This window comes from Chiloscyllium plagiosum, unplaced genomic scaffold, assembly GCF_037043375.1.
Source record: "Chiloscyllium plagiosum isolate Xiang-an unplaced genomic scaffold, Cpla_swu_hap1 HiC_scaffold_10, whole genome shotgun sequence".
Classification (NCBI taxonomy): Eukaryota; Metazoa; Chordata; class Chondrichthyes; order Orectolobiformes; family Hemiscylliidae; genus Chiloscyllium; species Chiloscyllium plagiosum.
Genome location: NW_028270148.1, coordinates 58,162,420 through 58,177,373, shown reverse-complemented (window position 1 = coordinate 58,177,373; position 14,954 = coordinate 58,162,420). Strand labels below are relative to the sequence as shown.

The window sequence follows — 14,954 nt, the reverse complement described above, 5'->3', positions numbered from 1 at the left end:
AGGTTGCCATTTGATCAGTCGTTCAACATTTCTATGCAGAAAGTAGTACTGCAGAAGCTGGAGAGTCAGAGTCGAAAAGTATGGCGCTGGAAAAGCACGGCAGGTCAGGCAGCCTCTGAGGAGCAGGACAGTCGACATTTCGGGCATAAACACCCTTCATCAGGAATTTCTATGGGTACTGTAGAGTTAAAAAAAAATCTCAATCCTGGAGAACTTCTTTGAAGAACTGAAACCTTCCTGTGACAAAATTGTCATTTCAAATGGCCTGACCTCTTCCAATTGTTCATGAACATTAGACTTTTAATTGATTTATGCTGGCAAAGAGCAATCAGAATGCCTGTCTCGCAGCAATCAAAATTGTAACATGAAAAGGGTCTCAAAGTATAAAAAAGGCAAGGTGGGAAAATTCAACCCAATGAATGTGGATTCCTAGAATGTGGTTAACAAAATGTTTTGCCGAAACAATATTACGTACATGTTCAAAAGGAAATGGAGCAGTACAAGGAAGATGGTTAATTAGTGCTAATGTTACTGACCCAGAAATTCAAACTGAAGAAAATTTTTCAAGGAGTAAAGGTTCAATCCTCCTTGTAGTAAATGATGAAACTTGATTGGCTTTTTTAAAAAAATAATCTGCATCCAGAAGCTAGTTTCATAGTGACCATGAAATAAGTTACAAAATATTATCTGGTACATTGATGTCCTTTAGAAAAGAAAATGTATTTTTCCTGATCTAGCCTACATGTGACTCCGTACCCTCAGCCATGTGGCTGACTCTTGATTGCCTTCTGAAATGGTCCAACAAACCATATTGTTCAAGGGCAATTAGGAAACAGCAAAACATTGCTGACCTAGCTGATGACATCCAAATCCCATGAACGCTGAATCAAATGTTTTTTAATTGAGAAGAAACCAAATAGTAAGGTATACAATGTTGCTCAGATTGGTGAGGATAGAAAATGGTGATCCCCAGGGGCGAATGCTGGGTATATTCTTGTTCTCTATCGATGTGTGCATAAATTGAACTTGGATGAGGCAGGACAAGTTTCAAATCTTTCTTTAGCGAAAGCTTAAGAATGTTAAAAAATTCATTTTGTGAGAAGTGGGCATACTGGCTGGCCAGCATTTATTGCCCATTCCCAGTTGCCCTTGAGAAGGTGTTGGTGATCAGCCTTCTGGAACCACTGCAGTCCAAATAGTCTAGGTAGACACACAATGCCATTATAGAGGGAATTCCAAGATTTTGACCCAGTGGCAGTGAAGGAACGATGATATATTTCCAAGTCAGGATGGTGAATGGCTTGGAGGGAATCTTGAAGGTGGTGGTGCTCCCATGTTTCTGCTGCCCTCGTCCTTCTTGATGGAAGTGTTTATGGGTTTGCAGGATGCTGTCTAAAGAATTTTGGTGAATTTTTGCAGTGCATCTTGTAGATAGTACACACTGCTGCTGCTGAGCACCAGTGGTGGAGGGAATGAATGCTTGTGGATCAGTGCCAATCCAGTAGGCTGCTTTGTCCTGGATGGTGTCAACTCCTTGAATGTTGTTGGATCTGCATTCCTCCAGGCAAGTGGGGAGTATTCCATCACACTCCTGACTTGTGTCTTGTAGATGGTGGACAGGTTTTGCAGAGTCAGAAGGTGAGCTATTTGCTGCAGTATTCCTAGCCTCTGACCTGCTTTTGTAACCACTGCATTTACTTGGTGAATCCAGTTGAGTTTCTGGTCAATGGTAACCATGGGGGATTCATTGATGATAACACCATTGAATAACAAGGTCTTGCTGGTGATGGTCATAGCCTGGCATTTGTATGGCATGACTGTTACTTACCACATGTCAGTCCAAGCCTGAAAATTGTACAGATCTTATACAGTATGTGAGAGGTCATGACTGGTGCTGAACATTGTGCAATCATTGGTGAATATATCCCCACCCCCCCCAATGTTATGATGGTGGGAAGGTTATTGAAGAAGCAGTTGAAGATGGTTGTGCCTAGGACACTGCCCTGAGGAACTCCTGCAGAAATATCTGAGCTGAGATGACTGACTGTCTTCCTATATGTCAGGTGTGACTTCAACCAGCGGAGAGTTTGCCTCCTGATATCCACTGATTCCAGTTTTCTTTGATGCTATACTCGGTCAAATGCAGCCTTGATGTCAAGGGCTGTCACCCTCACCTCACCTCTGGAATTCAGCTCTTTTGTCCTTGTTTGAACCAAGGCTGTAATGAGGCCAGGAGCTGAATGGCCCTGACTGGGTATCACTGAGCAGGTTATTGCTGAGCAGGTGCTACTTGATAGTGGTGTGATGGCACCTTCCATCACATTACTGATGATCAAAAGGAGACTGATGAACAGTAATTCACTGAGTCAGAGTTGTTTTTATGTACAGGAAATATCTAGGCATACCAGATAAAGGTATTGTTGACTCTGTACTGGAAGAGCTTGGCCAGGGGAGTGGCAAGTCCAGGTGCACAAGTCTTCAGTATTATTGCCAGAATGTTTTCAGGTCCCATTGCCTTTGCAGTATCCATGTTTCTAACTATTTCTTGATATCACATGGACTGAATCAAATTGGCTGAAGACTGGAATCTGTAATTCTGGGGACCACTGGAGGAGGCTGAGATGGATCAACCACCCGGCACTTTTGGCTGAAAGCTGCTATGAGTTCTTCTTAACCCTTATCTTTTGCATTAGGGCGGCACGTTGGCTCAGTGGTTAGCACTGCTGCCTCACAGCACCAGGGACCAGAGTTCAATTCCTGCCTCGGGTGACTGTCTGTGTGGAGTATGTGCATTCACCTTGTGTCTACGTGGGTTTCCGCCCACAATCCAAAGATGTGCAGGTCAGGTAAATTGGCCATGATAAATTGTCCATACTGTTAGGTGCATTAGTTAGGGGTAAATATAGGGTAGGGGAATGGGTCTGGGTGGATTACTCTTCAGAGGGTCATTGTAGACTTGTTGGGCCAAAGAGCCTGTTTCCATACTGTAGGGATTCTAATCACAAATGGGCTGGGCTGTTCCATCACCGAGGATGGGGATATTTGTGGAGCTTCCTCCCCCAAGAATTGTTTAATTATCAACCATCATTCAAGGCTGAATATGGCAGGACTGGCGAGCTTAGATCCGATCTGTTGATTGCAGGATCACTTAGCTCTGCGCATCGCTTGCTGCTTACGCTGTTTGGCATGCAGGTAATCCTGTTTGGTAGCTTCAGACTCATTAAGAATGAGTCAACATTTTTAAATTGAGTGAGGAGAGAAGTTCAAAGAATTTAGTTGTGCAGTGTTGTTGAGGGAAACATCAATGTAAATTTGGAAAGGATTGAATAACTATTTGATGCAGCTGGAGGTGTAGAGTAATACAGAAAGAAAAGTTAGTTTTAGAATGCTAATTAACAAGCTGACACCAGCATAGTGCTAACATCTGTCAACAAATTCATTTGCTTCTTTGTCACATTTGAAGAAGCAAGGAAGATATTTTCACAAGATCACTCTGCCAGTGCAGAGTAAGCTGAATGCAAGTGTCAGCACCTAATTTTGTTGTAAGAAAATCTTCAAAACTTTGGAACATAATTTTTTTTGTAAATTATGTTGAGTCTAGTCATTGCATGTAGCTGTTTCTCTGAATGCCTCTCTGATGTCCTTTAGTGAAGGAAATATTTTGCCATTGTTGGTCGAGTTGATAGGTAAATCCATTTCATTATCCCTGAGGATAATTGTATAACTCGACTGAAAATTAAAAATTTTGTTTTCTTTCTTCCAATTGTTGCACTTCTTCACTTTTATTATGTATATCTTCAACTCCAATTTATTCTCTTGCCTATGTCCTTAAGCTCTCTTTTCTCCATCTGCTCCTCCTATTTACCTTTTACCAACATCCACATTTCTCACTCTATCTCCCTCAATTGTATTATCACTCCACTCAATCTGATATTCCCACACCATTTTTTCTCTCTTCATAATTTCTTCTCTTCCACATCACCATTTCTGTCTTTGTTCTTTCCCTTCATTGGTGTTTGCTTTTACCTTCCATTTGTGTTTGCTCTTTCCCTGCTTCTCACTTATGAGTTCACATTTTTTATTCATTCACGGGATGAGGGTGTGACTGGCTGGATCAGCATTTATTGTCTAAACTTAATTGCCCAGAGAACAGTTAAGAGTCAACCACATTGCTGTGGGTCTGGAGTTACATGTAGGCCAGACTGGTATGCTTCCTTCCCTAAAGGGCATTACTGAGCCAGATGTGTTCTTCCAATAAATAGCAGTAGTTTCAAGGTCATCATTAGACTCATTCCACAATTCAAATTCCACTGTCTGCCAAGGTGGGTTTCAAACCCTCATCCACAGAACTTTACCTGGATCTTTGAATTAATAGCTGAAAATGTGTTGCTGGAAAAGTGCAGCAGGTCAGGCAGCATCCAGGGAACAGGAGAATCGACGTTTCGGCCATAAGCCCTTCTTCAGGAATGAGGAAAGTGTATCCAGCAGGCTAAGATAAAAGGTAGGGAGGAGGGACTTGGTGGAGGGGCGTCGGAAATGCGATAGGTGGAAAGAGGTCAAGGTGAGGGTGATAGGTCAGACTGAGGTGGGGGCGGAGAGATCAGGAAGAAGATTGCAGGTTAGGAAGGCGGTGCTGAGTTCGATGGATTTGACTGAGACAAGGTGAGGGGAGGGGAAATGAGGAAACTGGTGAATTCCGAGTTCATCCCTTGTGGTTGGAGGGTTCCTAGGCGGAAGATGAGGCGCTCTTCCTCCAACCGTTGTGTTGTTGTGGTCTGGCGATGGAGGAGTCCAAAGACCTGCATATCCTTGGTGGAGTGGGAGGGGGAGTTGAAGTGTTGAGCCACAGGGTGGTTGGGTTGGTTGGTCCGGGTGTCCCAGAGGTGTTCTCTGAAACGCTCCGCAAGTAGGCGGCCTGTCTCCCCAATTTAGAGGAGGCCACATCGGGTGCAGAGGATGCAATAGATGATGTGTGTGGAGGTGCAGGTGAATTTGTGGCGGATATGGAAGTTTCCTTTGGGGCCTTGGAGGGAGGTGAGGGGGGAGGTGTGGGCGCAAGTCTTGCACCTTCTGCGGTTGCAGGGGAAGGTGCCGGGAGTGGAGGTTGGGTTGGTGGGGGGTGTGGATCTGACGAGGGAGTCATGGAGGGAGTGGTCTTTACGGAATGCTGATAGGGGAGGGGAGGGAAATATATCCTTGGTCAACACATTTTCAGCTCTGATCTCCAGCATCTGCAGACTTCATTTTTTCCTCTTTGAATTAATAGACCAGCACTAATACCACTAGGCCATTGCCTACTCCTACCCACTTGGGGTTTTCTGCCTGTCTCATTTTTATCTTTGACTATCTTTTCAGACTTGATGGGTGATTGAACAGGAGAGCTGAGGAAAAATTGGACCTGTTTATAGGTGGACTTTGAAAGAATTGAAGCTGATTGAATGTGAGCAGGTGAGTTGGAAGTAAATGGACAGGACAGCCAGTGGATAGAGAATCATTGCTCCAACACTAGATTTGTGTAGTTATTAAATTATAACATTTTCTCTCAAATTCTTATATAAACATTGACTCGAACTTGCTGAAAAATCTCCAACTGGAAGTGAAGGCCCATTGCATCCATCACGGTGCAGTCCTTCTCTTCACCACATGGCTGTCCTCAGTTGATTTCTTGCATCACAATCATTTGTATCAAAGAAGAAGAACAAAGAAAATTTACGTTCCAGGAATAGGCCCTTTGGCCCTCCAAACCTGTGCCAACCCAAATTCACTATCTGAACTTATCACCCAATTCCTAAGGATCTGTATCCCTCTGCTCCTCACCTACTCATGCATCTGGCCAGACACACCTTAAATGAATCTACTGTGCCTGCCTCTACTACCTCTGCTGGTAATGTGCTCCAGGCACCTACCACCCTCTGTGTAAGGTACATTTTGCGTGTATCCCCTTAAACTTTTCTCCTCTCACCTTGAACGTGTGACCTCTCATTATTGAATCCCTCACCCTGGGAAAAAGCTTATCTCTATCCACCCTGTCTATACCCTTCATGATTTTGTAGATTTCAATCAGGTCCCCCCTCAATCTCCTTTGTTCTAATGAAAAGAATCCTAACCTACTCAACCTCTTTTCATAGCTAGCACCTTCAATACCAGACAACATCCTCGGAAACCTTCTCTGCACCCTCTCCAAAGCATCCACATCCTTTTGGTAATGTGGCGAACATAAATGTACAATGTATTCTAAATGCAGCCGAACCAAAGTCTTGTGCAATTTTAACATGACCTACCAACTCTTGTACTCAATACCCCGTCCAATGAAGGCAAGTATACCATATGCCTTCTTGACCACTCTATCCACCTGTGATCAGGTGACCTGGAGAACCTTTTGTGGGAACAAAAATATTGTCGGCTGTTATTTTTCTGCTGTGCAATTGGGAAAAAATCAAAATTGAGAACATGAAGATGGGTGCCTCTGATTATGACGTTTGCATTGCTATAACTGGATGTGAAAGCTTTTTGATCAGGTAAGAGTTCCTTTGCTGTTTACCTTAATACGTATGAATGAGGAGCAGGAGTATGCCATTCAACTCTTCAAATCTGGTTTACTGGACAATGCTGGAAGCCAGATGGTAACAAGTGTCTCTGGAAAACAGCATTGCTGTGCTGAAAATTCATAGTGTTACAAAACAATGGTCACTTTATAATATGGGTACTGCAGTCCCTGAGTTATGAATGCATTCCGTTCCGGAGTCTGTTCACAAATCAATTTGTATGCAAGTCAGAACAGAATGCAGGATAATATTAAGGTGGCATTCGTCAGCACAAGAAATGTTTGTTTGTCGGATCCTGAAAGTTCCATCCCTATATGAGATTACATTTGTGCTTAAGCCAGGTATTTGTAAGTCAGGGACACCCTGGATTGTATGCATCCTGACACATCCAGCCGAAAATCCTGTAACTGAAAAGTAATAACAACTTTGTTCCTTGCAGGAACCTGTGTTTACACCTTCAAAAATGTGTACTGGACCAATATTATTCTCTGCATTGCAAGTTCGAACAGAAAATAATGTAGTCCACTTTCTCAAAAAAGGTAGACAACCATCAGGGCCAAATATCAGGCTGTCCACCCCCATCTTGAGTCTTTCTGCCCTATTATGGCTCCTTTCCTCTGATAATAAGAGAGATGAGGGATTATGAGAGATGAAAGTGGGTGGCACAGCTGTTAGCGCTGATAGCTGGGAAGGTGGCCTGGCCAAATAAGTAGGTAATGCAGAGGTCATGAAAGGTTAATGCTGTCAGGGGTTTAGGGTGAATGACAGCAAGTGAGGAAGGATGTTGCAGGCAGGAGTGAGAGTGGTACAGGATGAGCCTTGGTGGTTGCAGAGATAAGATGAGTCTGAGATATCAGTGAGAAGATTGTGACACTTACACCAGCAGACTACAGAAGGTCATTGACCTTCTTCCTACATCGCTGGGCATTCCTAGAGATGGCTGAGACTGCAATGACCCAAGTGGCAAACTCTGTCATCATTTCCTCCAACTGCTGGTCCTGAGGGAAGAGAACATCCTGCATATTCACCACACCATCCAGCAGGAGAACTATGTCACTATCCGCAAACTGGACACTAGTTTCCTTCTGTCTACCATATCTAACCAAATGTCAGAAACCGTGCAAGGCAGCACTGATCTGACTGTGTGTTTACTTGAGGGCTCAGTGCCTTTTAAAGATGGCAGCAGCGTAAGAGATGCCTGACAATTCTGGGATATTTGCCAGTCAGTCAGTGTTTCCAGGAATGGCACTTGGCAGGATAGGGCTGGAAAATGATGAGAGGAATGCTGTTGGGTGAAATTCTTCATTAATCAGGAGAGTTCAGTAAGTCAGGGTGAGAAAAGTCACTCGTTCTCTCACCAAAAAAACCTACAAATAACTTGCCACAACTCAGTTAGCCAAAACATAAAAGATTCAGCCAATGAAGACAGTTGGAAGACAAGAGATATGAAAGGGAGGGCCACAGTGCGAGATAGCTACATAGGGAAATAAATGGATTGCATTTATACATTACTTTTCTTGCCTTCAGGATATCTCAGAGTGTTTCACAGTCAATTAAGTGTAGTCACCAATGCTGCATCAAGAAACATAGCAATCAATTTGTGTACAAATAGCCTGAAATAAATGACTAGTTAATCTACTTTAACTGTGTTGGTTGAAGGAAGAATATTACACAGACACATGGAGGTTCTTGTTAATATTGGCCACATAATGTCACCAGATCTTTTAAACACCATCTAAATAGGAGAATAGAACTTCAAATTAACTTTAACACCTCATCTGAATGCCAACACCGCAGTAATGCATTCTGTCAGCTGGGAGAAAATGTACTTGGGAACATAAATATAAAATTGGTAATTATAGACCTGTATTCAAAGAGGAAGATGCATGCAAGGATGAAAGAAAACAGAGGGATAAGTGATTCAAGGAGAGAGAATGTCAACAAACAAACAGCTGAATTTATTGCTCATGGTGCTGGTCTCAATGATAGAGTGGGCTGACATTACCCAACTGCAATCTCGCAGCAACTGTCCAGTTAAAATCCTGGAGGAGCAAAGCCATCCATTGCTATTGCAGGGCTGGCTGCAAGATCCCCATTTTTCTGCCATCTGTTTCAGAGGTAGATATTGGTGCTATTTTTTTAAAACTTGACAGACCTGCACATCCAGTTCACCCTTGAACAGTACAAGTGGTACAGCAACACAGCAGTGAGGGAACTTAATCTGGAATGGCCGCCTCAAAGCTAAAGGCTGATCAAAGCACACTGCAGCAAGCTGAAGACTGACTTGAAGACAATGCTGAATCTAATGCAAAGACTGCCACTTAGCCAGTTAATCGACAAAATATCCAGCAAAGCTGCCAGACGAAAAACATGAGGTTGCACCACAATTTTAGCAATACCTCCCTGCAAGTTCCTTTCAGGGTTACACAGGAAAAGCAGGAGCTATTTTTCGAAGGAATAGGACGAAGATCTTTCTGGCTGACTGAGAAATCCTGGACAGAGATGACAGCAGAGCTCAAACACTGTGGGGTTGCCCACCAAACCTGAGTGCAGCATCACAAATGAACCAATGAGCTCCATTCCACAAGGCACACCACTATCCCTGGGGCAGATTCTATACGGTAATGCGGAATAACTTGCCACATGGACAGGGAATGACCAAATGGCTGCTGTAAAGGGAGAGGAAATGTTGTCTAATGATGCATGGCTCTGTCTCAACAACTGGCATTCCCAAAAGGTGAAAAGGCATCCAGCTCATGTTTCCAAGAATGGACACACATAGAGATTTATACAAAACATAGGTTGGAGGAGGATATGTGAATCCCTGTGAACTTGTGTTTACTCGTGCAGCAGGACAGGCAGGTGCTGTGATCTACTCCCTCTGAAGATGAGGAGAAGAAATCCTCAGAGGGTGCAGTGTCACATCATTACCCTTTACCCTTGGCTAACATTTATAATCTCTGGCAGTCGGTATAGGTTCACAATGAAACTCAGGGCCACAAGATGATGAGCATAGCAGAAATGGCCCTAAGCAACTGGTGGAGGATGTGACAGTCAACAGCACAGACAAGATGAGGACCATGGTGTGTCTGGTCCCCACTGAGCCCTATGTTGGGTCTCTGCTGTTAGCTACGTAGTACCTGCTGGAATTCCAGTGGGCCACAGAGGAATATCTGCCAGAGCAATTAGAGACAATATACATCCACGTTCAGATGATGTTGATGATGGTATATGATGGATATTGATGATGTTGGTATATGAGTGATGCCATATCTCAGATATTTGGGCCCATGACTTCCTCCATTTAAGAGATTTACTACTCTCCTGAGTATCCAGGTCCAGCAGACCAGCCAGTGATTGCTGGAGCTGCATGCTGACTTCCTCACCCTCACCTGATCCTTGGGTTCAACATGGTAATGGCAAGATGGAAAGGAGATGCACCTCTCAGAGAGTTCAAAGTGTAGTTGGATGAGATGTGTCTTTAAGAAGGATTTGTTCTGTCCTGTTTCTCTTCATAAAGCATGTTATAAATCTGGTACTAAGATGTTTGCTCCAAGGAAGGCAGAGTAAATAGCTTTGTTACTTTTTAAAGTAGACAAAAGAAGCATGACCCACACAGAGCCGGGATTTTAATTTTTGTTTACAGTAATTGAAGTTAAGGTTCTCAAGTTGAAGCTCTCTCTCTCTTTCTGCTGTTACATTCATTCTTTTAGTTTTTCCTTTCTCCTGGACTGGAGGTAAGCGAATGTGTTTTGCTGAATTTGTTTTTGTGGAGGGTGTGTTTATGAGATGCTGCTATATTGGAACAATTGACGATTGGTAGTTAAATAATATATTATTTTCTTGAGTATTTAAATAAAGTTAAAGTTATGTTAATTCTTATTTTTTAGCTAGAGAAGTGATTGCTGGGCCTCTTGCTGAGATATTTGTATCATCGATAGTCACAGATGAGGTGCCGGAAGATTGGAGGTTGGCAAACGTGGTGCCACGGTTTAAAGAGCATGGTAAAGACAAGCTAGGGAACTATAGACTGGTGAGCCTGACCTTGGTGGTAGGCAGGTTGTTGGAGGGAATCCTGAGGGACAGGATGTACATGTATTTGGAAAGGCAAGCACTGATTAGGGATAGTCAATATGGCTTTGTGCATGGGAAATCATGTCTCACAAACTTGATTGCATTCTTGGAAGAAGTAACAAAGAGGATTGATGAGGGCAGAGCAGTAGATGTGATCTATATGGACTTCAGTAAGGCGTTCAACAAGGTTCCCCATTGGAGACTGGTTAGCAAGATTAGATTTCATGGAATACAGGGAGAACTAACCATTTGGATACAGAACTGGCTCAAAGGTAGAAGACAGAGGGTGGTGGTAGAGGGTTGTTTTTCAGGCTGGAGGCCTGTGACCAGTGGAGTGCCACAAGGATCAGTGCTGGGTCCTCTACTTTTTGTCATTTACATAAATGATTTGGATGCGAGCATAAGAGGTACAGTTAGTAAATTTGCAGATGACACCAAAATTGGAGGTGTAGTGGACAGCGAAGAAGGTTACCTCAGATTACAACAGGATCTTGACCAGATGGGCCAATGGGCTGAGAAATGGCAGATGGAGTTTAATTCAGATATGTGTGAGGTGGTGCATTTTGGGAAAGCAAATCTTAGCAGGACTTATACACTTAATGGTAAGGTGCTAGGGAGTGTTGCTGAACAAAGAGACCTTGGAGTGCAGGTTCATAGCTCCTTGAAAATGGAGTCGCAGGTAGATAGGATAGTGAAGGTGGCGTTTGGTATGTTTTCCTTTACTGGTCAGAGTATTGAGTACAGGTGTTGGGAGGTCATGTTGCGACTGTATAGGACATTGGTTAGGCCACTGTTGGAATATTGCATGCAATTCTGGTCTCCTTCCTATCAGAAAGATGTTGTGAATCTTGAAAGGGTTCAGAAAAGATTTACAAGGATGTTGCCAGGGTTGGAGGATTTGAGCTATAGGGAGAGGCTGAACAGGCTGGGGCTGTTTTCCCTGGAGCGTCTGAGGCTGAGGGGTGACCTTATAGAGGTTTACAAAATTATGAGGGGCATGGATAGGATAAATAGACAAAGTCTTTTCCCTGGGGTCGGGGAGTCCAGAACTAGAGGGCATAGGTTTAGAGTAAGAGGCGAACAATATAAAAGAGAACTAAGGGGCAACTTTTTCACACAGAGGATGGTACCTGTATGGAATGAGCTGCCAGAGGACGTGGTGGAGGCTGATCCAATTGCAACATTTAAGAGGCATTTGGATGGGTATATGAATAGGAAGGGTTTGGAGGGATATGGGCCGGGTGCTGGCAGGTGGGGCTAGATTGGGTAGGATATCTGCTCGGCATGGACGGGTTGGACCGAAGGGTCTGTTTCCATGTTGTACATCTCTATGACTCTATGACTATATGAACTGTGGTGTAAGAAAAAAGGTGTGTTTTGCCTAAAGCCTAGTAGTTTGACCAATCAAATCACATCTTGATTGTCGTGCATTACGCTTGTCTTTTAAGTAAGGTAAGTTAGGATGTAGGTTATCTCCTTGATAGGTCTGATCCACAACTGTAGAAAGTGGCTCTTCTGCAAATGATCCTGGTGCTTTCATACAACAAAGCAGGTGTTCTGCAGCCAGAGGACTGCCATGAAAATTATTTCAAGTCAGGGGGCAGCTTGGTCTGCCTTCATTCCAATTGCAAGTAGCATCCTATAGAACCACTCAGAGGTGTTTTGCATGAGCTTCTACTTACACCAGTGATTTATGAATATTTATGAATTGCTCATATAATCTGGATGAGGGAATGTCGTAGAATCATACAGTCATCGAGATGCACAGCACAGAAACAGACCCTTTGGTCCAACCCATCCATGCCAACCAGGTATCCTAACCTAAATTAGTCCCATTTGTCAGCACTTGGTCCATATCCGTGAACCCTTCATAATCATATACCCATCCAGATGCCTCTTAAATGTTGTAGTTGGACCAGCCTCCACCACTTCCTTTGGCAGCTCATTCCATACTTGCACCACCGTCTGCATGAAAATGTTGCCCCTTAGATCTCTTTTAAAATTTTCCCCTCTCACCCAAAACCCAAGCCCTCTAGTTCTGAACTCCCTCATCCCAGGGAAAATACCTTGTCTATTTACCCTATCCATGCCCCACATGATTTTATAAACCTCCATAAGGTCACCCCTCAGTCTTCGACGTTCCAGGGAAAACAGTTACTGAAGTAGATAATCTGTGAAATTTTTGTTGCTGACCTGTCAGATGTCACTAGCATGAATGCCACGTTGATATAGTGGCTAGCCACATTTGGTCATCTCCTTGGGTATATCATTGTGCTGTTGAAGCTGGCCATTCGGCAATATGATAGCGGGAATATCAACCCAAGTAAGAATGACTTTGAACGGCCCAGGTTTTGAAGGTAGTGAGATAATCATGGGCCTTCTTTCTGTACCTCTCAATGGCCCTTTCCACCAGTCCAAGAGGTTTATTGTCCAAAACATACTCAGCTGCCTCCATTAATCCTCATCAGATGAAGATTGACTCTTGTCAATGTCCTCCTGATGCAAGACCTGCCCTTCTGGAGTGCTAAGTTGTGTTTACTACCACACACTATGATGATAAATGATCTTCACTGGATTGCATGAGATAGATCTAGGTAACTGTCTCTCCACTTTGGGATGCCAGCAACCTGCTCATTGGTCATTCAGATGAACCCCTGGTAGTCTTTGTAACTTTTTTCTATCCTTAGCTGCAGTGTGAGGGCTCCTCACTAGTGTTAAGATCTACGTCTTCAGTGGGTAACCCCTATGGATCGATTGCTGGTAATGCACAGGAGAACCTCTGTGGCACTTGAAACTGTTGATGTGTGTGGGTACTCTAACTTCTCCAAGAGAATTGGGCATACACCTGCAGGATCTGCTTTTGGTGGTTACAGACCATTTATATTTAATGGGGTAGAACCTGTTCATGTTTTCGACGATTCCTGGATGCTGAGATAGTCACGTGTGTGTTACTGATGACACATTCAATGATGACCCCAAAACTGGTGGACCTCTCACTCCACTCTCACTCCAGTAGTACACATTGTCATTAGCCCACTTTAATGAGGCTTTAGTCTCTTCTTTGATATGACAATAAACTGCTGCCTGGAAACCTCCTCAAATGTCTTCATGCAGTCATACAGCACAGAAACAGACCTTGCAGTCCAACCTGTTCCCTCTGACCAGATATCTGAAATTGATCTAATTTTGCCACTTTTGGCCCATATCCTTCTAAATCCTTCATATTCAAGTACCCATCCAGAAGCCTTTTAAATGTTGTAATTGTATCAGCATCCACCACCACCACCACCACCTCTGGCAGCTCGTTCCATACACATATTATCCTCTGCATGAAAAGGTTAGGCCTTGGATGCCTTTTAAATCTTTCCACTGTCACCTTAAACCTATGCTGTGCAGTTTGGAACTCCCCTACCCTCGGGAAGAGACCTATTCTATTCACTTCAGTGGATCCCTGGAAAGTATTGAATGTGTAAAAATGCTGTGCGACCTTTGTCTGAAAAGCCACAGGCCTTGGGTCTTTACCAGATCCAGCACTGATAGTTTATCTTCCAGCATGGCACATACAGCAGTAATGGTCTCCAGAGAGACCAGCAGTCTTCATTGAAACTGACTGACAAACACAGGCTGTTGGCAACATTTGGGTTGTACTTGGTGTGACCCCTTATTGTTGGTCCGATATTCTCCATTCTGTGGCTTGGCCAACCAGAGGCTGGCCCTCTTACTGCTCCAACTGTAGCTGCAATAGTGCCTCCAGAATCTGGTCTTCCCTCTTTTTATCCCAGTTTTACCTCACATGGAGCTCCTGGAAGACTTAATTCATGAGGTCCATGGTGAATTGTTTGTTCTTTTCTCATGCACTGCCTTCTGGAGTCAGCCTAGCTTTGTCACTTCCTTTAGATCCAGCTGCAATGCTTCTCTGCTTCCCCTCCTAACAGACCACACTGCTTCCAGTGCTTCTATGAGTACAAGAGCAAACTACTGATGCCTTCCTTGAGGTCAGATCCTACAATAATTGCCTCCTCTATCTCTTTAACCTCATGTTAGAAATGAATACAGGTAATGATATGATGGCTGACTTTTTTGTAGGTGAACCTGAACCCTTAGCTCAATGATGCCGGCTTTAAGTGGTCAGGGATTTCATAGCTGATTGTCCCCTTGTGCCAGTCATTCAAATTCAAACTCTGCACTAAATCACAACCAACAGCCTGTAAATGAGTCTAAACTCTCTTGTCAGTGAGGCTGAGTTACCTGCATCATGTGGCAGTGTGCTTGGAGGTTTGCTGTTGAGAGTAGGATCGAGAACGAACATCATACCATTGCAGTTCCAGTCCAGCG

At 43.7% G+C, this 14,954-nt stretch overlaps 1 protein-coding gene across 3 annotated transcripts in view; it reads left to right on the top strand.

The window, feature by feature from the left end:
- Nucleotides 1–14,954, top strand: part of nrxn1a (neurexin 1a) — a 1,876,207-nt gene that overhangs the window by 31,286 nt on the left and 1,829,967 nt on the right. For 2 of the 3 annotated variants that reach the window (XM_087991355.1, XM_087991356.1), the window contains exon 2: nucleotides 5,356–5,448. The exons of the other annotated variant lie outside the window; for it this stretch is intronic. The gene's annotated coding sequence lies outside the window, so the exon portion shown is untranslated. The remainder of the gene's footprint in view (nucleotides 1–5,355; nucleotides 5,449–14,954) is intronic. 3 annotated transcript variants of the gene reach the window in all.